The sequence below is a fragment of the Diprion similis genome, chromosome 10 (genome assembly GCF_021155765.1).
Source record: "Diprion similis isolate iyDipSimi1 chromosome 10, iyDipSimi1.1, whole genome shotgun sequence".
Taxonomy (NCBI): domain Eukaryota; kingdom Metazoa; phylum Arthropoda; class Insecta; order Hymenoptera; family Diprionidae; genus Diprion; species Diprion similis.
Genome location: NC_060114.1, coordinates 960,564 through 986,312, shown reverse-complemented (window position 1 = coordinate 986,312; position 25,749 = coordinate 960,564). Strand labels below are relative to the sequence as shown.

Sequence of the window (25,749 nt, the reverse complement as noted above, 5' to 3'; positions counted from 1 at the left end):
AGTGATTCAAAGAATCCAACGACGTGTCACCGTTTTGTATGTATTGCAAACATTGTAGTTGGACACTGTTTTTGGTGGAAACATTCAAACTACTTTCATCTGAGGACGTTCCTTCTTCAAACAAAAAGAAACTTTGACTGCTGTCACTGTATCCGGTCGTGTCATTCTTGTCATTGACCTTTTTGGAATCATTCCTGCTGTACAAAGATTCGACTTCGTTCAAAAGGAGATCTTTTACATCGTTTCTTTTCTCTTTTGGCACCCATCGAAGTTTCAAGAAAGGATGGCTCACAGATGCTAGTATTGCATCATTGGTTTGGGACGAAAACGAATAAAAATCGTGGAATCTCGTCTCCAAACTTCCTAGAAGGACTTCCACTAAACGTGAACAGTACTTCAAATGACGCAGCTGCAACTTCAAAAGGGCTTTTCGTACTTGCAGTAAGATCGGTAATAGTTCGCCATAAAAACAATTCTTTTGCCCTTGCAGTCTATCCAAGGCTTGGGCGATGGGTTGCATACACTCAATATATTCCGCCATGAATTCAAAGTCAGTCTCTTTGAATTTTGGACGTTCCAATGCATGGCATACTTCTCCAAGGAAATCCTTAACTTTCATTAAATCGCAGAGACAATCGTATGTCGAATTCCATCGAGTTGGACACGGCGAACTGGGGAATTTTTTAGTTATATCTTTGTACGTCTCTGCTGCTTTCGGAGATCTTGATGTGAGAGTCCATAGAGAAGAACATTTTCCAAACGCAGAGTGATGAACTCTATTATAAACGGAACTACCAGAGGATGGTTTTAACGCTGCTTTGATATCTACAGCAGCGATCAGGTTAAGAGTGTGACTTGCACATCGTTGATGTTCTGGTAGTACTAGGTCGTTACTGTCGTTGGTAAAATTATCTTGACCAATTCCAGTGAACAGGATTTCGTTTTCGTCTTCGTTATCATTATCGTCTTCCTCAAGATTGTTTGAGTTTTCATGCTGACTGTACATGTTGAAAGCTTTTACCATGTTTGACGCATTGTCAGTTGTAGTTTTAACAATTTTTTTTGAATCAAGTTTAAATTCACTATGTATATCGTGGAGTAATTCTGCGATTTTGTCGTAGGAATGAGTACCCTTGAATCTGCGGCAGGCTAAGGCGGCGCTCTGTCTTTCGAAAGTGTCATCTATCTGCAAAGAATTAATCAACTCTCAAGTTTTATAGGCATAATACAAAATTAATAATTGTTTATTCTGATTGATTTTTCTCATTTTTTATCAACGTTTGCGAGCTTTTTCTTTTAATTATCGTTTTTCATGTCGAAGTAAATACTTTCATGGATGAAAAAAGTATGAAAAGTTGAGGGGCCGCAGAGTTATTGTGAATCAATGCTAACAAAAATGATTTTTCTAAACCATGTTTTAATCATTTATGTAATTATTTGACTAGTCTGTGTAAATAATTTTGGTCACGTTTTTTAAAGATAACTCTCAAGTCTATAAATTTTTTTACGATTCTTAGAAGAAAAAAGAACGACAATTCAAGACAACCGGTATGCTAAAAAATAGTAAGGCTGTATATTTTTTAAGCTCTGCCGCCTAATGATGATTGTTGGCACTAAAATTAACGCGTTCACCGAAAAAATCGCAAATTCCGAATATCATTCGAAGTAAACAGTCAGCACGAAAATTACCCAGTGTACAGTGACCCCAAGAAAACTGCGCTTTGATGATGACCAAATGTCGGCTGTAGTACATACGTACTCAATCGACTCTAACGTCGATAACAGAATTTTCATGATATCGGTATTCATCCTGTCAATTTTCGTATGGAGTGTTTTCCTTGTCATTACCGAGATAGGATTTTGCAGCTTATTGATGCCTGTAATATTTAAAGACTTCATCTTCAGTAAAATTAGAATAAAAGTAACCAATACATTCAGGACAACTTATAGAAGGTCGCAAAATGCAAATATATCGACCAGAGCTATACAGACATGAGACCTGATATATCATGGTATCATAAGCATTTCAGGCTTAAAAGTTAATAGTTATATTTACCAGATATGAGTTTTTTGAATGCTTCGTGTTCTACAATAGACATTGGAGACATCGTCTCAACAACAAATGATGTGATTAGTTCGTCCGCTGTGTTTTGACTATTACGTGAGAAGGCGTTGGGTAGTATATTCTGTTTTGGTTTTTTTGATACTTGAGTATTCATAGTATTATTATCATCTCTGAGCCTCTTTAATGGGTTCTTTTCCTGTGTACTTTTGTACTTCAAATATTCCTCTATGGAATGACCTTTCACCTATAAGAATTTTATCCATTAATTATGTTTTGATATTTATATTTATATGTTTATACCCACAGTGATCTCGATAGGTCTCATACTAAAATCTACCCTACAAATATGGATATTTGTGCCAATTTGTGGCTATATACAGATGATATAATGTCCAGTTTTCAATCTTTACCTTGAGATGGTTTAAAAAATTCGTCGTCGCACCAAATCGACCCTTGATCGTGCGTTTGCACTGCGTACATTCTGCTTGCACGTTTTCGTCTTTCTGTTTAATAATCTTGAAGAATTTGCCATCCAATACAATGGGTATCGTACGAGTCGTACGACTAGAACGTGTGCTGTGCTCATTTTTGTCTACGTCTCGGTTTTCAGTTACAGACGTTTCTGGGTCATCTGGATCCAGTACATCAGCATTTACAAAATCACTCTGATGACTTGACATTACTAAGCAATGAGCACTCGAAATTTCTATCAAACTGACTGTTTTATTTAAAGTAAGGCACCATGTGCACACAAAGTTCGGAAAATCACGCTGACTGTCGCCGACAAAACGCGGTAACGGGCAAACCGTAGATGGGCAAACTCACAAGCGTGTTTCGGCTTGTATACCAATTGTACACATACTTACGCTAGTTACGCTAGGGGAATCATACGATGGCGCCACGAGCGGCTACAATCGGTAACATATAAGCAGTTACGAAGAATCGAACTAGGAACTAGAAAGATTTTCGACGCCATTGAACGAAACCATTTATCATTTCACAAATGGCTAAATGGATTGAGTTTTGCATTTTAAATATAAAATGAAAATGCTTTTTCCAATTCCATTTGAAATACAAATGCAAAATGCCATTTTGCATTTCAAATGCCTATTTTAAATGGATCCATTTCAAATGTTACCCAGCCCTGATGGGCACTAGCTGCTGCGAGCCAATTTCCAGATTTGCAGTTCAAAGCTTCCCAGACCTGGGTAATCCAATTCAAAGCGAGATATAACATTCGCCAAAGGAAAGTAAGAAAATTCGTATCAGAACGAGAAACCGTTACTATCGAGGAAACCCTGGCTGGGGCAGAAAACTTCAGGCTCCAGACACGAGCGTTAATTCCGAATTTTGACCGGAATTTCGTGATAAACACTGATCAAACAGGTATTTAAAAATATAATTGTATTACGTATCCGACAAAAATTCCGTGTACATGATGTAATTATTCCACTTCTTTTGTGCTGAAGGGTCGTGGATATGTAGGTCAATGAAAGTAGACTATCTTAGCGTCAACGTTTCAACCCTCGTTTAGGGTCATCCTCAGGACATTATTTATTCAAAATTCTAATAAACATAAATCAAGCAAAGAAAGGGGTAAGCCTAATATCATACTAGACATAATACGATGCACCATGGTGCTTGAACAAAATTATTACTGACCTTGGAAGCGTATTAACTCTCATATGTAGAACATAGCATAGAGAGGTATTAAATTATATAAACAAGGGAGAAGGACATCACATGGTACCAGATAATGGGCATGCCCATTATTTAAACTGAAAAAAGAATTTTAGAACGATCAGATGTATATCTTGATTAAAAATTCAAACTGCAGAAATCATGACTAACCTCGAATATCATGTACATCACCCTAGATCATATAAAATCGGTACAATTATTAATTTAGTAGATAGAGGCATCAAATTATCTAATGAACGTTTTCATAAAAAGAACATCCAAATCATCCATGACGTGTTACCCAGAAATGGTTATCCTCCTAAATTAGTATCAATAACGATTCAATCTACATTGGAAAAAATCAACAGCACACATAACGCTCAAGCAATCACGAATGAGAGTTCACAATGTTTTATTTCTATACCTTATGTTCTTGGTTTATTTGAATCTTTAAATCGTTCTTTCACTAAATACAATGTGAGGTTTGTTGGCAAAAATGTCAATGATCTAAGATTGTTCTCTGATTCTGGAAAAGACAATCTTCCTAAAGACAAACATTCTAACCTTGTCTATAAAATTACTTGTTCAGACTGTGACAAAACATACATTGGGCAAACAGGCAGATTGTTGTCGGTCCGAATTAGAGAATATAAAAACAACAATAATGAATCAATCGAAAACCATACTGCATTGACACAACATGCTAACCAATTTAAACACACATTCAATTTTGATAATGTCAGTATTTTACACAAAGAACCGAAATATTATAGCCTAATATATTAGGCTTACCACTTTCTTTACTTGATTTATGTTTATTAGAATTTTGAATAAATAATGTCCTGAGGATGACCCTAAACGAGGGTTGAATAGTTGACGCTAAGATAGTCCACTTTCATTGACCTGCATATCCACGACCCTTCAGCACATCAATCATCGAGGTCAAGATTTTTCTACGGTCCACTTCTTTTGTTTAGGGTGTTAATACCAATCCACGTACAACAGAACAGACACGAATAAGTTGACGCATTCATACACGGCACAGTATGCAATGAGCCTATCGGGTAAACTACTTCCGACTGTTTACGTTTGCTTGCAAGAGACCACGGGCAAGTTTGGACCACGGGTCCAAAAATCTGTAGATGAATACGCGAAAAAGTATACGAACGTCGTCATCACATCGTCCAAGTCCGGTAAATTGACTACAGCACTTGATAGAGATTTTTTGACTGACGTGATGAAGCCATACGTTGAGGAGGAGAAATTTCTGTTGCTGATTTGTTCTTGGGGTGGCCAGACGAATCCAGTATTGTATGACGAGATTTTCACCGATGAGGAGGGTTTACCAACGTGTAGTTTGAAGGTCATTCCACCAAAGTGTACTCCGTTGGTGCAGCCATGCGAAGTATATTTCTATCGCCAAGTTAAAAATTTGATCCAGAAACTCCAGAACTGTTCTTATATTATTGATCAAGACAGGGAAATAACTTCAAGGGAAGATTGCCTCAAAATACAATCTATTGTTCACCATCAGCTATCTTCTCCCATATTTTGCGACATGCTGCAATACGCTTGGTTCGCTGCCAAATTAACTGACGACAGGAGATCTTTCCAAAACGTTAAGGAGGTTTGCTTTGCGGTGGATATTTTTCAAAAATCCTGCGGATGCGGAAACTCATCATTTATCACGTGTGCCCGATGTCGAAATAATTATTGTTTTCCTCGTTTTTATGATCGATACCATCCCAGTTCTTGCGGTAGCCAATAAGAAGTTAATATAAAGATTGGACGAATATATGTATATATATAATATATATATATAAAAACTAATATTTATATATTAATAAATAAATAAATAAATAAAACCTGATCGCTTTTCCTTATGACACCAAAATGACCCACAAAAAAAAAACATTTATTCATTTGCAGGAATATTATTGTAATTGCATAAGCAGAAGCCGTACAAAATTGACAACAAAAAAAAATACGCCCGTCGGGACTCGATCCAGCGATCCACCGCTTACGAAGCGCAGACGTTCCCGACTCCGCTGCGCCCCTTGGAAATAGCGTCTCGCGGATAGTATATCGACACTTGGAAATTATCGACTTTTTCTATCTCGAGAACATTTGAGATGTGGGTCCTATAACTTGCACCTGTTACACTCCTGGGTGGAACCTATCTGTAGTATAAATTTGGTCCGAAACGGTCACCTGACTCAGGCTATGTCCCCTTGTAAGTACAAATAGTACAAAACTTATTCATACAAATAAACAACTATATGTATGCTATACATATTGCATGATAATTATTGTTTGACAAGATGAAGATGAAAACATGTATGAATACTGTATTGCTCGATATACATATGTATAAATACATATAATTTTCTACCAAAATAGAATACAACGTGTAATTTAAAACTCAGGATAATACAAAAAGTATTCACAAAAATACTGTTATATATTTATAATATATACCATATAAGCAGGTACGGCTGATAAGATAAAGATAAAAAAGGATTGAATACTTCATTGCTCGATTATATACATGTGTAAATATGATTTTCTGTAAAAATGTAAAATATAACGTTGTCACATCCTCGATGCCCTCTGCCCCTACTCATTAGTTTTATTTCAGTTTTCGATTAAATTCACTTATATCTTATATTTTCGAGTCTCCGTATGCATTGTATGCATACGGCTTTCTTTATCACTTTTTACGGCTCTGGGAAATAACCACCCCCAGCTTATAATAATCTTACTGATTAAATAATGTTACGGGATAATCCTTACCTAAACAGACTAGAATATACAAACTCTCTAAGAGTAACCAGATGGCCGGAAATCGCTTCTCGATATTTCCAGGTATGCAGAATCTGGCACGCACGTGCAACGGATTAAAATCCATACAGCCATCTTTGAAGTGTCTGTTTGGACAGGGTCATCCCGAACATACAGTAGAATATTTTTTATCATGTACCAAAACAAGCACGGCAATTCCCACCCGCACTCATGGAAGAGGCGGGATTAGTTAAGATAGTTTTGCATGCTACACCGTACCCAAAGGGCGGGGGTAGTTAATGGCGAATGGGAAACTCAAAATCTTATCAATACTTCCTTATTGGGCAGCTCTCTCAAAGATGCTGGGAACCAATCAGGATGTAGTTTCTCTCAATTCTCAATTCTCAGTTTTTCTGAACGTCAGTTGTGACATAGTCGTCAAGCAGTTGTTACCGTTTCGTCAAGTAGTTGTTACCGTTTCGTCAAGTAGTTGTTACATGTTTCGTCAAACAGTCGTTACATAGTTGTCAGCCAGTCTTCATCAAGAAGAAGCAGCTCTCAGTTTTTTTCAAGACATTCATTGCTCATTGTTTATTCGCAATTCTCATTTTCTCAAGTCTCATTCTCAGGCTTCATTTTCTAATATATCTTCTCGGTTATTAACAGTCTTCAACAGAAATCGTTCTCTCAGTTTTAGGCAGATCAATCAGACCAGAGAATCTGTTAGAAATTCAAAAGGTCTTTTATTTTATTTAATTTAACAAACTAAAGCGCTAAAAGGGAATTCCGTGACTTCACATTTAAAACCTTTCATCTTTTATAATTAAAATCATTATAAGAATTTTCTTTAAACTTAATTTGAATAGACAAATACTCGTGTGTTAAACCTTAATTGAATAAACAAATATTCGTGTGTTAAACTTACATCGCGAGTTGAACAATTAATTACCTTTAACGCCTAATATAAGTTAAGCGATCAGTAACTTTAACCAATCTCACCACCGGCCGAACACGCAGAGCCACCCACATAGCCCGAATCAACGGTCACCAGCAAAAGGTAAGTGACCATTTTATTATCAAAGTCGGTTCAACCAAGAGGGAAAACGACATCAAAATTCAAATAATTCACCATCCGGGAGAACTAGACCGAGCCAAGCGTTATATTTTTGGGAGTGGTTTGGTCATCAACCAACCCAGCCCATAACAACGTATAACGAAAAGACTACAAAGAGTACAAAATGTAATTATAAAAAAATATTTAACTGTATATAGTAACCTACGTGTGACAAGATTAAGATAAAAAAAAAGTATGAACGGCATGTATCAGTCCCACCTTGACTGACCGAGCAAACTCATTCTTTTTCTTTCTATAATTAATAAACGAACAAACGGAAAGGGTTGAAATTTTGACGGTGAATAGCTCTTTCGTAGCGGAATCGAGGAAGGTTACTCAAATCCAGGAAATCGTCGAAAAAATTTGTGGGTTTTAACACGTGTTACTATTTCTACATCTCCCGCATTTCAGGGACCTAAAGCCCATAACTGAGGTACCTTCCGCCGTTCCGGAAATAATAAAGAGTAAAATGAGCCACCGCGAGACTGTTTTTATGCAATATCGAGGCCAGGCAATGAGAACTAGTAATTACAATAATTTCGTAAACAAAGATGCTCTTACAATTAGCTGGGCACATGGCCGAGCGTTCCAACCAGGGAACGCTTGGCGGTACCCAAGGATAGATAACTATAGAAGGATGTCTTGATGCGACCGTTCACGTTGATTGGCTGGTCTATCTGTGGCGTAGGGCTAGACCCTAACTCGCTGGCATAACCAAAATAACGGCTATAACACCATTGGCTTCTACAGTTTTATACCGTTCTAATCGTACTAAATGTTGTTGGTGGCTATTAATTCCGGATTAAATACCTTTAAATGCTTTTCGATTAAATTAAACACGATAAGAAGCAATATATGTATATTTTACGGTGATTTTTGAAATTTGAACAATTGAAAATTAGGTTTTGCATGCAGTATTTATTTCTACATCTCTTATAATATTATCCATTAATGTATGTAGTCATGTATAACAAAAAATGTATAAAACTCAAGAAGAAAAGCTTGGATCAAAGAATTGACAAACATTGGGTTTCATTAAGATTTTAATCCCACAATATGTGAAAGAAGTAATACATTTACTTCACAATCTATTCAATAATCTTACGCTGCTTATTACGAATGCGCAGTCTTATTTCATTCTCTCGGTTCGCAACGAAGAATTTACGTTTTGATGTTTTTTTTTCTTTAATCTTGTAGTTGAGGTAATTGATTCGGATAAAAGTTCTCTGCCGGATGAAAGTCTTACGACAGGTTCTAGTAAGATTGTCCGGAGCATGACTCTTCTAACTAGTTTTGCAACTACTCATTTTCCCTTCTGCAGACTTGCCGAATCTCCCGATCCACCGTGATGGTTTTTGGAGTATTTTTCAAACTTTAGAGCATTTGTAGCCCATTCAGCGGATGGTATCAGACCACCGTGTAAGAGATGTTAAGTCCAGCTTAGAAGTCCATAATTGTGATCTGCCATCCGTATGTAAAAATAATCACTAAGATTCGGATAGATATCGCGGTATCTTCTTGCAACCCACCCAGCCAAGTAATTGATTACGCCGCCTGCTGTTGCTCGTTCAAGGTAATTCGAATTACGAAAGCCCTGGCCATCATTACTGCTGCTACTGGAAACAAGTGATGATGTACTGAAATCATCTAGGACCTCAAAATTCTCGGTTTCCAGTTTAGGGTCAGGTACACTGATCGAAGCGTGTTGGAGAACTTTTGCCGCAACGTATTCATCAGGTGCCACATCGACAATGTTTATATTACTCTGTATAATACCTGAATTCTTTCCTGAAACAAAATATATACGAAATATATACATTAGTTCAATTTTTATTTATTTGTTTATTTATTCATCCTAGAAGTTCCAAGGTATCTATGTCAATAATTCTTGTTTATTCCAAGTACCAGAGAACACTCACCCGGGATTATCATACGTGTTCTGAATAATGCATTCATTAGGGTAGGATGGTTGAGTTAAAAGAAAAAATTTCCCAATGAATCTTAGTGTGTGCGTCAGTATATATGATATATTATAGCGTACTTTTAAATCTTTTCAAAGAGCCTTCGATGAGTTGATCGACATTATCAAACCTGTTTGAAACATTTGAAGTGATTTTTTCCCAATACAGCGCATGCAGAGTATGATTTTAAACATTCTGTCAAGTATTTCAGTTCGCGCCTTCAGATTCATTCCGAATCCAGTTTTTGATGAGAAAAGTAGTACTACAGGGCTGTATGAATTCATGACGTCGAACCATGAATTAACTAGCTCAATAAAATCTCCAGTATTTACTGCTAGTTCCTTATCGACTCCAGGATGATAATGTTTTAAAGCAGTAGCAGTAGAGTGAGAAAGAAGTTGAGACGCCAGGGATACATCCTGTCTCCGACTATCCTTACAGGCAATGTGGGCTTCGTTTAATTTATGGCAAACACTAACTTCACGAACAGTCAATTTAACCAGTACGCTTTGTGTTTCTTTATTCACAATTATGCCATCCTCTAATACAAAACCTGTGTCAATAAACGAATTCCTTACCAATTTCAACAAGTGGGGAGCGTCGGCGAAACGGTACACTTTATTGTTTGTGATTGGATGAAGGAACCATGGTCGTTCAATTGATACATTCAGATCACGCCACAAACCAATGTTTCCACCGCCAAAGTCACTTACACAAGCAACAACTTCGTAGCCAATAGAGTGCAGCTTTTTTAGAACAGTATTTAAAATTTCTGACGTCATTTTTTTGGATAAACTCCCCAATGTATTGGGGGCTTCTACTTTCCTATTAAGCCTCTTGCCATGATAGCTTGAAGTTAAGAATCTGATCCGACCACTTCATCGTTGACTTTGTTGTATTCGCACCTGTGTGAATTTAATACGTAAGAACTTAGAAAATGAAATATCGCTATCAATGAATAAATGATGATCCTTACATTTCCTTCACTTTTGCTTCATCGAACTGGATTAATCAAGACATCGTTCAATAGTCCTTGCCTCATACTTATTTCCAGAGCATATGTCTATACGGTTGATAATCCAGGTAGTTGTTAATGCAAGGTTGATTTCATGTAGATGTAACATCGCATACTAAATTATCTCAGTGTAAAGGCAGTTGAGATTTCTTATGTAGTTCAATTGACTCGTTTTTTTCTACCGGGCATAATGTCAAGCTGATTACATGTAAGAACGAAGGACAAAACCTGTTTTATTTTCTCTTTTAATTCCTTTTCAGAATGCTTTTTGGATGTCAAGTATCGGTTTACATTTTATAAACGTTTTATTGTGGATATAGCAAGAATTTTCTCGGATGTTAGTTGCTGTGCAGTTTTTCATTCTCAGCTTCAAGTTCTTTAATTTTTTCTCCGAGAGCATTAGCTTCGTTATCTTCGCTCTTTGGTTCACCAACTGTGGATTGTGAATTCGTATTTGTATCATTTTCTGTGGCAGAATTTTGAGGATCAGTGGTACTCGATACATTGATCAAGGGTTCACCTGTTGCTAACAATACCTTTTTGATGAAAATCTTATTGTTTCTTACTTCCATTCTTTTTACGCGTTGTGATGAATCAGACTCTTAAAGCCATGTTAATCGTAAATGCTGTGATGATATTTTGTTTTCTTTCAAAATGTTTCTTTGAGGCAAACCCAACACAAGATTTTTTACGTCCACCTCAAGATCATCTTTCTTGTAATGTATCGAACACACGTGACAAGTGTTGGCTTCCAGTCTCCAGCGCGATGGCATCTATGTATCCACTCCTTTCGCAATTGTGGATCATTGGGAAATTTATGGTAGGATATTTTTAATGGTTCATTCTTCGTTTTGGCTATTTTTACATACAGCCACTGTGCACCTGGTGCCAGGCATGATTAAGAACGATCTGAAAAGCCACAACAATCTCACTCGCAAAATAAGTAATCACATTTATACTACCAATCTAACTAGAGTTTAATAATTGGTTTTTATAAGTTTGTTGAAAATGATCTTATTGATAGTCTTGTAATCAAACTAACCGTTTGAATTACATTCAAAAATGTGTTTGGTTAACCTCAAATCACTTTTGTCACGAGTAAATTTACTCGAAAAGCATGGCATTAACAAAAGTTTACATCATAACAGAATATTATTTCAACGTAATCCACTGGATTATCTAGTTATAATGGAGTTAGCATGATGAAAATCATGTGAAACCGTCAAAAACCATACCTACCGCTATGTATAGAGGTCTACGAACGTCTAGCGCTACGTCATCAGTCTACCGCCACCACTGAACTCGACCGTTAACATTGTACTTATGGAATTTAGACATCCTTCTATAGTTAAGTATCCTTGGGTGGTACCCACCGTGCTCCTGTCTGATCGCGAGAGCATATTCTATTTACGAAATTATTGTAATTACTAGTTCTCGTTACGTAGCCTCAATATTGCGTGAAAACAGCCTCATGATTGCTCATTTTACACCTTACTTTTCCCGAAATGACGCAAGGTACCCCAGCTACGTGCTTTTTGGTCCCTGAAATGCGGGAAATGTGGGAATAGTAACACGTGTTAAAAACCACAATTGTTTTTGACGATTTTCGGAATATGGGTAACCTTCCTCAATTCCGCTACGAAAGAGCTATGCGTCGTCCAAATCTCAACAATTTCCGTTTGTTTGTTTATTAATTACCTGTAGAAAGAGAAAGAATGAGTTTCCTCGGTCGGTAAAGTTAGGACTGCTACATGCCGTTAAATACTGCTTTCCTCGATATACATAAATCTGTAAATATAATTCTTCATCAGAACATAACATGAAGTGTGATGGAAGGACTAAAAATTGTTAATCACGTATTTATAAAAAAAATCTAAACTATACGTGACGTACAATAAGATATATTTGAGAAGCTTATGATAAAAAGTGTTGAATAGTTCATTGCTCCACATTGCATGTATAAATATAATTCTCTATAGCATACGTATACCAGAACGTATCACGGAAAGACTCAAATCGGTATAAAACGTTTTTATGAATATAATTTGGATATGTTTTAGAATTAGAATGTCTGCAAAAAGATAATTTTCTGGAAAAATTCAATATTTTCATTGCTTTCCTTGCCTTTAAATCCAGATATGATCAACTGATGGATGAAAACAGTTCGATATTTCAAGTGATGTCCGAATAACTAATAGTGTTAGTAAACTCGAAACTGTTCACAATGTCACATCGACTTTAACTGGATGTTGCTTAATACTGGTACATGAAATTTCCATTCCATAATATACTTCATATGAGTGAAACTTGATAGTAAAAGTTTGTAGATTCAACGGAATTGGTCATTCGATTGATATTTAACTCAATTTTCCTCAACTACAACGTTTATTCTTTAATAAATATTTTCACTGTTGGTACAACCCTCAAGTATATCAGAATTGAGTTGATATTGTATGTTATTTATGTAAAATGTGACATTACCAATCTGCAGGTTTCACAGCATTGGCTTTTTGATCTACATTAAATGACTTCCCCATGAACTTTCGCATGTATTTCTTACAACTTTCCTATGACGCCAAAGTAACTATAGAGCTAGTATATCCGAATACATTATCATAATGTCGGCACAACTCTCGAGTACATTAAGTTTGGACTAAATCTTGCATGTTATTTATGTAAATCTCGACATTATGAATGTGCAGCTTCAATGTTATCGATTTGTTGAATCGACATCAGATTACACTCCTCTTAACGTGTGCGTTCGTTTTGTAAGACGTTATCATGATGTTGAAATAACCATTATATGTAATTATATTACAGAAACCAAATGTCATTTTCATGTCAACTTTTCAACGTACTACCAAAGTCAACACTAGACATTATTTTTCTACGTTAAATTAATATGAATCTTATAGTGGACCTTTTAGGACATGCAAATAATGTTGAATTTGACATTTTTTTCTAACTGTGTACATACACACACAAACGTTCGTCTGAAAATGGTTGGAGGCGATTCTTTAGATCTCGAAACTTCGAGATCTAGTAAAAACTCAACTTTTCAGCTTCGTAGTGATTGTACTCAATTTCTTTTTTCTCTGAAAACAGAGAAGCTGGAAGTGAACCGTTTGTAAGTATTAATACTTGAAATGCTAAAAGACCAAAAGAATAGAAGTTTCTAACATAAATATCATGTTCATCTGATATACGTCTGATTATCAGCGTTGAGTTCACCTATAGAAAAATCGTCATCGGTAACTATGCAAAAACGTTTAACAAAATGATACACAACACTTTACTAGGCTGAATATTTTTCACACGAATATTACGCTAAGGCTCGTTTGATTATCAGCGTTGGCTAAACATTTTTAATGTAATCAATACTTTATATGTTTATATAATACATGCTTTTGGTTTGTACGTATCAATTCATTTATCACCGTATATATAAAGTTTAAATAATACATTCATATTTTGTGTGCGAAAAATGTTTAACATAGTATATGGCGTAGCTATTTTTCAGAATAATTACTGTTAAATGAGTGGTAGGTTTACATATTTCGTTTAGTCAATACTTAGACGTTTATTCGACGTGCCTATGATTATTGGTCACCCTACAAAAAAGGTAGTTGGATCTCAAGAGACAATGCGTCACTGAGTTCAGGTTACAAGTGGGCCACTCGGGGGAGGGAAGCCCCAAGGCTTTATTCACGATCCCCTAGTTGTCTGCTTCTGCTATTACCTGCTGACTGCTAACGAACCTCCGTGACGATTCGACGGGCGTTTTTCTCTAACACTTCAGCATGAATGTAAAAGGTACGCGAACCTTCTCGACCCTCGCAAGATATCGACTTCGTCTTATCCAGCCGTAATTACAACTTAGTGGAGCTGCAGAGTATGCTTAGGAAGGAGGCTAAAAAGTAAAATATGTTCTCGGAGTCAATGTACCGAAGCCTTACTGATGGCAATCAATAAGTTATATAAGTCCACGCTGGTCTTGAAGATTTTAATTTCGGAGAGAAAACATTGGCCTCATTTGAATACATTTCTCTCTAGTACTAAGATTGATACGATAACATCTACGTAGAAGACAGCTACAAGTGCGATGAAACATTTAGCACTGGTCATTTAGATATACCATAAGCAAGGCAATTGAAGCATCCTTTGTCGTAGTGTAGAGTCGTTGAATATTTATGGTTTCTTATCTACTCATGTGATATAATAAAGTTGGAATAACCCAGCGATTAATAAGACTGGGAGAAGCTGAGTCAAGTAAAACTCGATTATAATTATTGCCATGCTTCCTAGTAACGTAAATGTATACAGTTTACAAATTAAAAATGTATAAAAAAAACTTAATTTGTGATTCAAACAAAAAAAAATAATAATATTAATAATCATATTTTAATTTGTGATTAGAAGAGTAAGAAAATACGAATTACATTTGTAATTTGTAATTAGAACTGCGTCAATTACAAATTACGAATGTGATTTGTACCGGTGTTTCTTCTAATTGCAAATTACGAATGTAAGAAGTTTTGGTTTTTCTACTAATTTTTACGTCCTATTTAGAACGCTGCGAGCGATCTTTGATTCACTGTACCATTCAGATTTAAATTCGATTTGCACAACTTGTGATGTTCAGGTTCACGAACTACGATGATCTGAGCGTTGAAACAGCCAAAAATACAGTTTTTTCAGGTATTGATTAGGAACAAATGGATCCCAGTAACAAATTTCTTTCCGCACAATATTTTTTATGGTTTAAATAGTATGAAACACATTTTATCAATCACATAAAGTTAATAATACTGGCGGGATGTGGGCTCAAAGGTTAGGTGATTTGTTCTGTATATGCTTCGTTCTATAGCGATATCTTGAGTTGTACTCGACCGATTTCAGTAAAGTTTCACTGGAATGCTCCTAGGACTTGTAATTTTTGGGCCATGTTCGGAGGAAAAAAAATGAATAAAATTCGACCACTTCCGTAAAAATATCGATTTTTCACCAGCATTCAAAACTTTGTTAATTAATAATTAAGAAACTGAAGTCTTTCTGGCGACTTCCGAGCATAATCCGAAAATGACGCACATAATAAAGACCCTGTTCACATTCGAGAAATCCTACCAAAATGCACAAAAAAATGAAATGAAAGGAAAACGCTATTAAATTTTAGAATGCCGTTTTGTAACGATTATCAGTGCTTATGAAGAATAAAAGTTTCCCGTGCTGTATTACAAAGTTTTCAGTGCAGGACCGTCCTCGATTTTCTGTTGCTCTACGATTTTTCGATTCCGTTAAAATTATTTTTGGCAGCTATTTGCTAGATGAGATTGTTCAAAGTCTCATTCGCGTTCAGTGTCAATTAACCAATATACCTCGGCAGTAACGTTTCCTTCGACAAGGCTCGATAAATAGGCGGAATTTCTTTTCAGACATTGGCACGAAGAGCTGATTTATGTTTATAATCTTGTAGATAGTCCTTTGCGTTTGCTTTTTGCCAACTCCCGTGTGGAAATTGAAACCGGGAACCGGCCGGGTACTAGTCAGTTCTCCCGGTTTGAAATCGGGCGCTGAGCAGCCCGCCTGGCCAGCTCCCGGCCAGTAATGTAACGCTCGGCTGGGCAGCCTGAGCCCAGTTGCGCTATTCGGCAACTGTCCGGGATTTCCCGTTTGTTAAAACATATATAATTTAGTATTATTTTAGGAACAAAAATCATTCTATAAATTCAAAACATTCAGTCTTTATTGTACAAAGTATGTTTATTATAAACTATATATTAATATGAACGAAAAGATTTTTGAAAATACATATTAAGAAATAATATAGTAAATATTAAGTAATATAATAATAAATGCGAATTGATAATATAAAGTATACTTTATAACTGAAAATATAAAGCATGTTTTATTAAATTATCAGTTCACATTTATTACTTTATTACTTAATATTCATAACATTATTTCTTAATATTTATTTATATAAATCAGTGGGTATAATATTAACTGAGGAATGATCTATATATTAATATGAACCAAAGATTTTTTCAGTCAACATTTATTATTTTAATACTTAATATTTAAGTATTCTTAAATATCTCCTGTAGCTCTCTTATGTTCCCGGACGCCGTCCCAGTCACGGACGTTCCCCAGAACTGCACTTAAGTGTGTCAGGAAGCTCTTGTTCGAAAAGCTGGCTAAACGTGGGTCTTCTGCCGCTCTTAGCTCAAAGGCATCTGAAACCATCATCAATTATCCCATTCTTGTTTGATACATTGAAGATTAAACTAGGTGATATTATACTAAAGTTGAATATTTATCCTCGTTTTAAAATGAATTATTGACCAGTAACCAAAGATCCTCTTAATTTATAAAGGGCTGAACATAAGTTTAGTCGAATGCATGGTGATATATATAGTTTTGGAAGAATGCTCTCACCTAGTATGCATTTACAAAAGCGCGTTTCCCTGAAGGCCTTTTTTGTGCCTGTGGAACGAACAGCAGTATATTCGATTGCAACAGCTTTCGTGAGATATCTTTTCAATATCGTTGTAATTGTCTTGGATATGCTGGTGGATGGATCGATGGAGATTTTCAGCGAGTGAATCTAAAATAATACAATCAACATGATGATTGAGTAAAGATATGATCCATAACATGTATTATGTTACCATACATATAGGACAAACTTACAAATTCTTTACGTAGCTCCTCGTTTGCCGCGAGATCGGTATTGAATCCATTAAAGCTAGCTGCGGTTTCAAATGGCACATTGATATCGTGTTTCTGATCGAAAGTATGGCAGTTTATGGCAGGTACATTTTTTAATAAATCTCTTAGTAAAGCTTTAATGTCAGCAATATCATTCTTTATGGTCAAGATGTCAGTTTTTATTGATTTAATATCTTTTTTCAGTGCTCCGATATCACCTTTACTGTCATCGGAATGCTGCGGGCCTAAATAAAGTAAACGAAATGAGTGAGACATATTGCTATAGATTATCGCTATAGATTTTAGTTCTTGAATGATTATTTGGTGGATGGGCCTTGAATATGAAAAGATTTGATCTTCAATTACCATCTGGTAGAAAAAACTGTTGTGACGTGACTGAATTTCTCGATATGTGTCGATTAGCATATGACATTCGGCTTTCAGAGCGGTCACTTCTCGACGACGTTGAACTTCCAGAATCTGTCACAGGAAATACGTTATCATAAGGAAGAATCGTTGTGGATTTCACAGAGTTGAATTTACAAATAACTTACCTTCAATCCTTTGAGGTTTCGATAGCAATGACTTGGCATTACTGACAAGACTTATAGTGAATCTATTTCCTTCGCTAACTTTTTTTAACAATGTTGGGGCATGATCTGTAATGAGGTATACGTTTTTATGTCGAAAGACACATCAGACTACAAAAAGGAATCGCTTATAATCAGCTACCTCTACATTTTGAAGACTTTGGCGTTGATTGGAGACGATCCATGCCGTGACCCTTTTCTTTCTGTATAGCTTTCGTTTGGTTGATATTACTACTTCCTTTAGTTGTTTTTTGTTTGCTCATGGTTTTGGCTGAGGCCTTGACTATGTTCTGATTTTCATCGGTCGAAGATGCAGCAAAAAAATCACCTGACGCCATGTAAGGAATGATGCTAATGAAGCATTATTGATACTCACAAGGTAAAGAAGGCAAGATGATTACTTGGGATACTTGAATAATTATTAATTAAATCGCTAGCAATTCAACATATATAGTTATTAATTGCATGGTGTAAATAACACATAAGGCATGAAGTGTATGTACCGTAACTTAAAACGGGAGATTGGCCAAATCAGCATAGAAGCAGATAGGGGACCAAGCACAAGAACCTCATGCTTAGGTTGGCAATGGAAAGCACCGTAGCACAGCAAGACACCTCGAACTTTCCAAATAAAATCACTTGATCAATCGGGAGAATTGAAAATTGTTAGAAAAGTAATTTCTGCAATCAAGTAACAAGGTTGTGGCTGACTGAAAATTAATTAACGCTGCCAAAACCTGATTGTTTGCACATAGAACTAAATAAATTAGTAAAGTAATCGATCTTACCGTCAACTTGCCTAGGCAAAAGTTATTTGATTACAAAAATTATCCTTTGAACAATTTTCAACAGTCTCATATGATCAAGTCATTTCATTTAAAAACTTCAAGTTTGGCGTGTCTAGGCGGTTTTCCATTGCCAACCTAACCTAACTTTTTTACTGCCGTGAAGGTGAAGCTAGCAACCAGAGTTAATTACCAAACGTGCTGTACTTCTCTTAAATTTGGGTGATGTGATACAGATTTTACGTCTAAATTTCTATAGAAGATCCCGTTTTGATGAAAAATTGATAAAATTTGGAATCTTGTCCTTCGCTACCTCATGTTGATCTAATAACAAATGTCTCGACTGGTAACTTTGGCTGCTAGCTTCAGCTTCATCTATCTGCCTTCCACCTCTGCCGCGCCACGGTCTGACCAGTTTTCAGTGTTGAGCACTGTAGATGGATACGAGAATACCGCAATAATGGTGGATGAAAACACGATCAAAGATTTGAAAAAACTGAAATAATGCTAAATATTTACAATCAGAATCTGCTTCTGCGTTACTTTCGGAACTGAAATCTGGCACGTGCATCATACTCTTGACAATTTCGTCCCCTTTTTCGGCACTTTTTTTTTCAATACTTCCAGGAGATACCGGCTTGTCCCTGCTTTATCAATATCATCCTCAGTAGTGTAGGCATAATTTTCACTCCTAAGAACCTCAAGTCGGTCAAGAGCTTCTTCATATGTTTCTAAAAATACACATGGTAATCATACCATCATATGCAATTTCATTCAGCGTACAGGATCAAACTACGGTAAAAAAAAAAGTATCAAACTCACGAGCCTGGCCTTTCAGTGCAATCTCATACACGGGCCACTCCGGATCAGCGTCTTCACACTTTTCTGTCGTGATGTCCAACAAGTTGCTTCTCGAAACCGTGTATAGAGATGGCATGAATTTTGTCGTACACTTTTTTGTTTTTGTATTGTAAGATATCCAGTGATCTGGTACACAATCAATATCGATCAATTTCCCAGATGAATTTTTGAATTGGACAAGTTGGTAAGGATACATGATTCTTGATGATTTTGCACGAGCGTTTGGTTCCGAGCTTGATTCTTTGTTTTGATCTATAAAAATTAGGAATTCAGCATATTTCATAATCACATGCATACTGCTACGGGAAGTACTTAAGCTGAGCAAGGTTGTACTTGTATTTTTATATCGAATTAAAATATCAGGCCATTTGAAAAGTATTCATCAGAATACATTTTCCTGGTTGGGAAAGCTCTTTGGTATAGATCGATCAAGAGCAGTTGACCGAAGCAATCAAGAAAAATGAAAAAGAAAATTTCCACCTCAAAATTCTCATAACTCTGATTCTACTAATTTTTTTGGTAAGCCGCTTTATATTTAATCAAATCAGGGGGTTACATAAAGAGAAAAATTGTTTTGACGAATATGTATTATTCTTTAGCAATTTTGTCTTCGGCGAAAAACAGACGTCGTGAGGTTTGTAAACTTCACTTCTTGTTTTTCCAAGTGGCTATTTCCTCCGCCCAATTTCGTGCGAGCCATGTGTTGAGTGTAAGTAAACTTCACTTACTATACGATATTCCGAGAGACGAAAACATCAACGTTAATAATTCTTATCATTCGTATGAGAAAACGAGGCAAAGAATGGAGGTTAGATGCCGAAAGCGTTGCTTAGGGAATCATTTAGATAATATCCTTCAGGATTCCTCAAGAATGGTGGACATAAAGAATCTGCAAATCTTACCTTTGTTTGTCACTCGTCGCTCTTTTTCCTTGGAAGCACTTTTTTTAGCTGATTCCATTTCTAAAACTCAACTCACTTATCTCTAGCGTGGCGATGACTGCACGTGTCGGCGTGTTACGTGACATAACTTGCGTCTCTGCGGTAAGATACCAAAACATAACAGTATCGGCGCGCTTGCGCACGCAACTGAATTCAAAAGACAAGGTGCGCGCGGAATTCATAATCTGTAAATAATGTTTACACGAGCACTTCAGCGAACAATGAGTGAAAATAACGAAAGAGAACGACGAAAATTAACGTGCCTTCGAGTTCGAAAGCACAGAGCAATAATGAGGGAAATTTCTAATGAACGTCTCAGTAGTAATGATGTACAAGATGCGAATACTGCAGGCTAGTATTGTTTTGTGTGATTACCCTAATTTTTACTTAGAATGCCAAAAATTATTAACACCTGTGAGAATTATTACGTGTAAAAAAAAGTATATTCGCAACTTGATTTTTGGCCCATCATCTATTGACGTGTGTAAAGTGAGCTCCCATGCTTTTATATTAAGAAACAATATATATATTGAACCAGAAATCGGAAAAAATACTGGCATGCACCGTCGGAAAGAAAAAAAAACGTGTGTGTCAGTGGCCGCGGTCTCACTGCTCTGAATAGTGCAGTTTAGTGGCTTCGACAAGTTATATTATATGTCATTTATTTTCGTCAAATTTCACTGGTGGTCTGGCAAGTCGTTGGAACTATCGCGTCACTCTACTGCGCAAGGTAGAGGCGTATGGGTGTATGCGAGAAAGCAGGGTGATAAGACTAGTGTGTATAAAACGTATAAGCCGTATCAATATGACTGTGTGAGTGTACACAAACCGTATCAATAAGACTGTGTAAAGTGTGTAAGTTTAAATCATTCGGTACAGCGAGTTGTTTTGTTTTGCTTTGGGCCCAAACCAAATACATATTAGATCGTGTCCGCGCCATAGTGTGCGTCGGTGATCGCAAGTGTGTGTTCGTGAGAATCCTCACTATCACTACCGTGATATTGCTTGAAGTAAATACAGACAATTGTATATAAACACAACAAATTTTGACAGCTATACAAGAGATTCTATGGTCGATACAAAAAACCGAAATCACGTTATAAACACACATTGAAAAAAGGAATGAAAATAGAAATCGACAAGTAAGAGGTAACGATTACGGAAGGAATAGAATAAAATAAAATATAATATAATAAAATAACAGATGGCTTAATGCAACATGTCGGCGAAAGATTGGACCTGTCAAGCATGCAAAAAAGAAATCCAAACGGAAGTGATAGGATGTATACCCTGCATGAAAATTTTTCATCCAGGGTGTACGCAAAAGCATAAAGTTTACAACAAAGACAATGACTTGGTTATTTGTACAGGAAAGAAAGAATCCAAGATAAGGAATAAAGGTAAAGAGAGAGGGGAAAGATCAGGAAGTAACAGCAGCATAACAACACCGGTGAGAACCGATAAGAGAAAGATTGCAGAAAGGGGAAAAGAAGAGGGCATACGGGAAGAAAGGAGAAGAGAAGGAAACGGAACAGTAGAAGAGAGCATAGAAAAAATTCTCAGAATAGTACGCAATATAAAGGACGAGGGAATAAACAGAGATGAAATTAAAAAAATTGTAGAAGAAGCTATTGGATCAGAAATAAGACAACTAAGGCAGGAAATCGAGGAAATAAAAATGACCCTATCTGCAAATAAAGATAATAACAATATATACAACCAAAATAAAAATGAACCAAAAAATTATGCAGAAGTTATCAGATCAAAGCCAAGAGAAAACATTCTAATCGTCAAACCTAAGGGAAACCAAGAGAGTCAAGCAACTAAAGAAACAATGATCAATAAAGTGAATATTAAAACACTACCAATAGGAGTGTCAAGATTATCAAAAGGAAAGAAGGGAACGATTATAATAGGATGTGAGAGCGAAAGAGAAGTGGAACAATTGAAAGAAACATTAGAAGCGACAATAGGAAAAGACTTTAAAACGATAATACCAAAACAAAAAAAGCCTAAAATAAAAATAATAGGGGTCGACATTGAAGAAATGGAACTAGAAGAGGAAGAAATCCTAGAAACAATTAAAGTACAAAATGAGATAAACGAAGGAAGGAAAGGATTCCATATGAAAATAATAAAAAGACACACAACAGAGAAAATGAAAAAGACGAGAAACGAAAACCATAGCGAGGGAACACTGATAATCGAAACGGATGCAGAAACCCACAAGGAACTAATAAGAAAAGAAAAAGTGAATATAGGATGGAAAAAATGCAGGGTGTATGATTTCGTCAGCGTATTGAGATGCTTCAATTGCTGGGGATTCAACCACATGTCAAAAGATTGCAAAAAAGAAGAAGTTTGCCAACACTGTGCGGGAAACCACAACGGCAACGACTGTACGTCAGAAAAAAAGAAATGTGTAAACTGTTGGGGGAAAAGTAAACAATACAATAATAATAAAATTAAGGATGAACATGCAGCGACAGACAGAGAATGCCCGTCATACCGTAAAAAGCTGGACGAAGAAAGAAGAAAAAGGTCGGTAGAAGTAGACATAGAATAGCAACGAATAAACGAAGAGAATGATACTATCATGTGCTCGAATATAAGGAGATTAATTGCCCATAAAGAGGAACTAGGAACAGGGAAAATAACAAACGGAAAAGATGAGTTCATCTTGGTACTAAATGCAGCAGGATATATACATAACAAAGACAACATCGAAAACTTGATAATAAGAAATAGACCGATAATAGCATGCGTGACCGAAACACATGTAAAAGAGGAAATAGAGGATTTTGAAATAGAAATACAAAACTACAATACCGTACGATGCGATAGTTATAGTAGTAGAACAGGGGGATTGTTAACATACATAAAAAAAGATATTAAATATAAGGTAATTACGATAAAAACTGTGGAAAAAAACGCATGGATCTGTACAATAAAGCTAATGGGGAAATACGAAGGAATAATAATCTGTAACGTTTATCATTCACCGAGTAAGAGTGATGGATTATTTATCGACGAAATTATAAAAGAATGTGATAAAATAGTGGACATAGGGCATATTATAGTGACGGGAGATTTTAACATTGACGTGAGTAAAGAAAACCAATACTCAAAGAGGTTAATAGATAAACTAAAGTGTATGGGAATAAAGCAATATGTGAGAGACTACACAAGAATACAAGGGGAAGCCAAAACAATAATAGACCTGGTATTTTCAAATTTCAAAGTAGAGACAGAAGTGCACAAAACACCAAAAATTTCGGATCACCACATAATAAGAATTAACGTAAGGAAAACTAACAAAACGGATAATAATATAATAGAATTTTACACAAGAGACTTCACAAATGTTGATAATGAAAATTTTAAAGAGACGATAGCGAGAGAAATTGACAGAAAATGTAACGAGATGGATAGTGTAGATGAATTCGCAAATAATCTAGTACAATGTATAGTAGAAAATATAGATAAGATAGCACCTATTGTAAAAAAACGAAAAAAGGCGCAATGGAATGATAAACCGTGGATAAGGGAAGAAGTCCGTGAGGCTAGTAGAAGGAGAGACGAGGCATATAAGAGGGCGACAAGAATGGAAAATACAAAAGTGGGAGAAGAATGGTTAGAGTATAGAAGGTTGAGAAACGAAGCAGTGGCAACGCTCAGAAGAAGTAAAAGAAAATATTACGAAGGAAAAATTGACTCAGTCAAAACTGACCCCAAAAAAATGTGGAAAACAATAAAATCAGTAATAGGGAGTAAAAAGAAAAACGAAATACCAAAAGAAATTAGTTTTAATGGGGAGAAGGAAAAAGATGAAGAGAAGATAGCAAACAAATTTAATGAATTCTTCCTAAAGAGTATAGAGGATATCGTAGGCGGAAATGAACACGTAAACATAACTGAAGTAAGGTTGGAAAGACGTGGACAGGAGGAGCCAAAACATAGCGAATTCAGAGAAGTTACACGAGAGGAAGTACGTAAGATAATACAAAATATGAAAGATAAGAAGGGAACGGAAGAAGGTATAACGACGAAAATAATAAAAATGGCATGGAATAGCATAGAAGAAGTTACGGTGAAACTAATAAATAAATCCCTCAGGGACGGCGTTTTTCCGAATAACTGGAAAACGTCAACAATCATACCAATTCCGAAAATAACCAAAACAATAAAAGCAGAAGAATACAGACCGATAAATATGCTACCACTGTACGAAAGCATATTAGAAAAAGCAGCGAAAAATCAGCTGATTGAGTACATTGAAAGATCTGATATATTAACAGATGAACAATCGGGTTTCCGGAGAAATTATTCATGTGAAACGGCACTACAAAATACGATAATAATATGGAGAAAAAGCTTAGATAGAAGTAAATTGATTGGAGTGATTTTCTTGGATCTAAAAAGGGCATTCGAAACTATAAACAGACGGTTATTATTACAGAAGCTAGCAAATTATGGGATAATGGGAACAACATGGAAATGGATTAAATCGTACCTAGAAAACCGGACACAACAGGTAAAATATGGAAACAAAATGTCAGAAAAAAGGAAAACTAAGTTCGGAGTGCCACAAGGTTCCGTTCTTGGGCCACTACTGTTTATATTATATATAAATGACCTCGCGAGACAACTTGAATTCTGTCAATGCAAAATGTTTGCGGATGACACAGTTATATTCATAAGTGGTACAAATACTGAGGAAATTGAACAGAAACTGAATCATGATTTAGAAAGGGTGGTAAAATGGATGAATAGTAACTCGCTAAAATTAAATACAACAAAGACCAAAAGCATGATAATTCACGATCCAAGAAAACTAGGTATAGAAAATAAGTGTAATTTTAAGATAGCAGGTATACAAATAGAAGAGGTTAGAGAAATAAAATATTTAGGGGTTATAATTGATAATAAGCTGAGTTTTAATGCGCAAGCAATGTTTATTGTTAAGAAGACATCTAAGAAAGTAAATTTTTTATACAGACTAAATAGGCACTTATCGTGTAATACGCTAATGACAATTTATAAAGCTATAATATCCCCACATTTCGAGTACTGTAACACGTTATTATTAAATACTAGTGCGGAATGGATTGAAAACATGCAAAAAGTACAAAACAGAGCGATGCGTGCAATTCTAAGATGTGATCGATATACGCGAGTGAGAGACATGCTAAATGCAGTTAACTTTTTAACAATAAGACAAAGACTCATGTATAACGTATGCCTATTT

The 25,749-nt window shown here is 35.9% G+C and overlaps 1 protein-coding gene and 1 pseudogene across 1 annotated transcript in view; both read right to left on the bottom strand.

Moving 5' to 3' along the window:
* Positions 1–25,749, bottom strand: part of LOC124411863 (sodium/calcium exchanger 3) — a 584,624-nt gene that overhangs the window by 309,711 nt on the left and 249,164 nt on the right. The gene's annotated exons all lie outside the window — the stretch shown is intronic.
* On the bottom strand, positions 9,048–9,723 carry LOC124411864 (annotated as a pseudogene).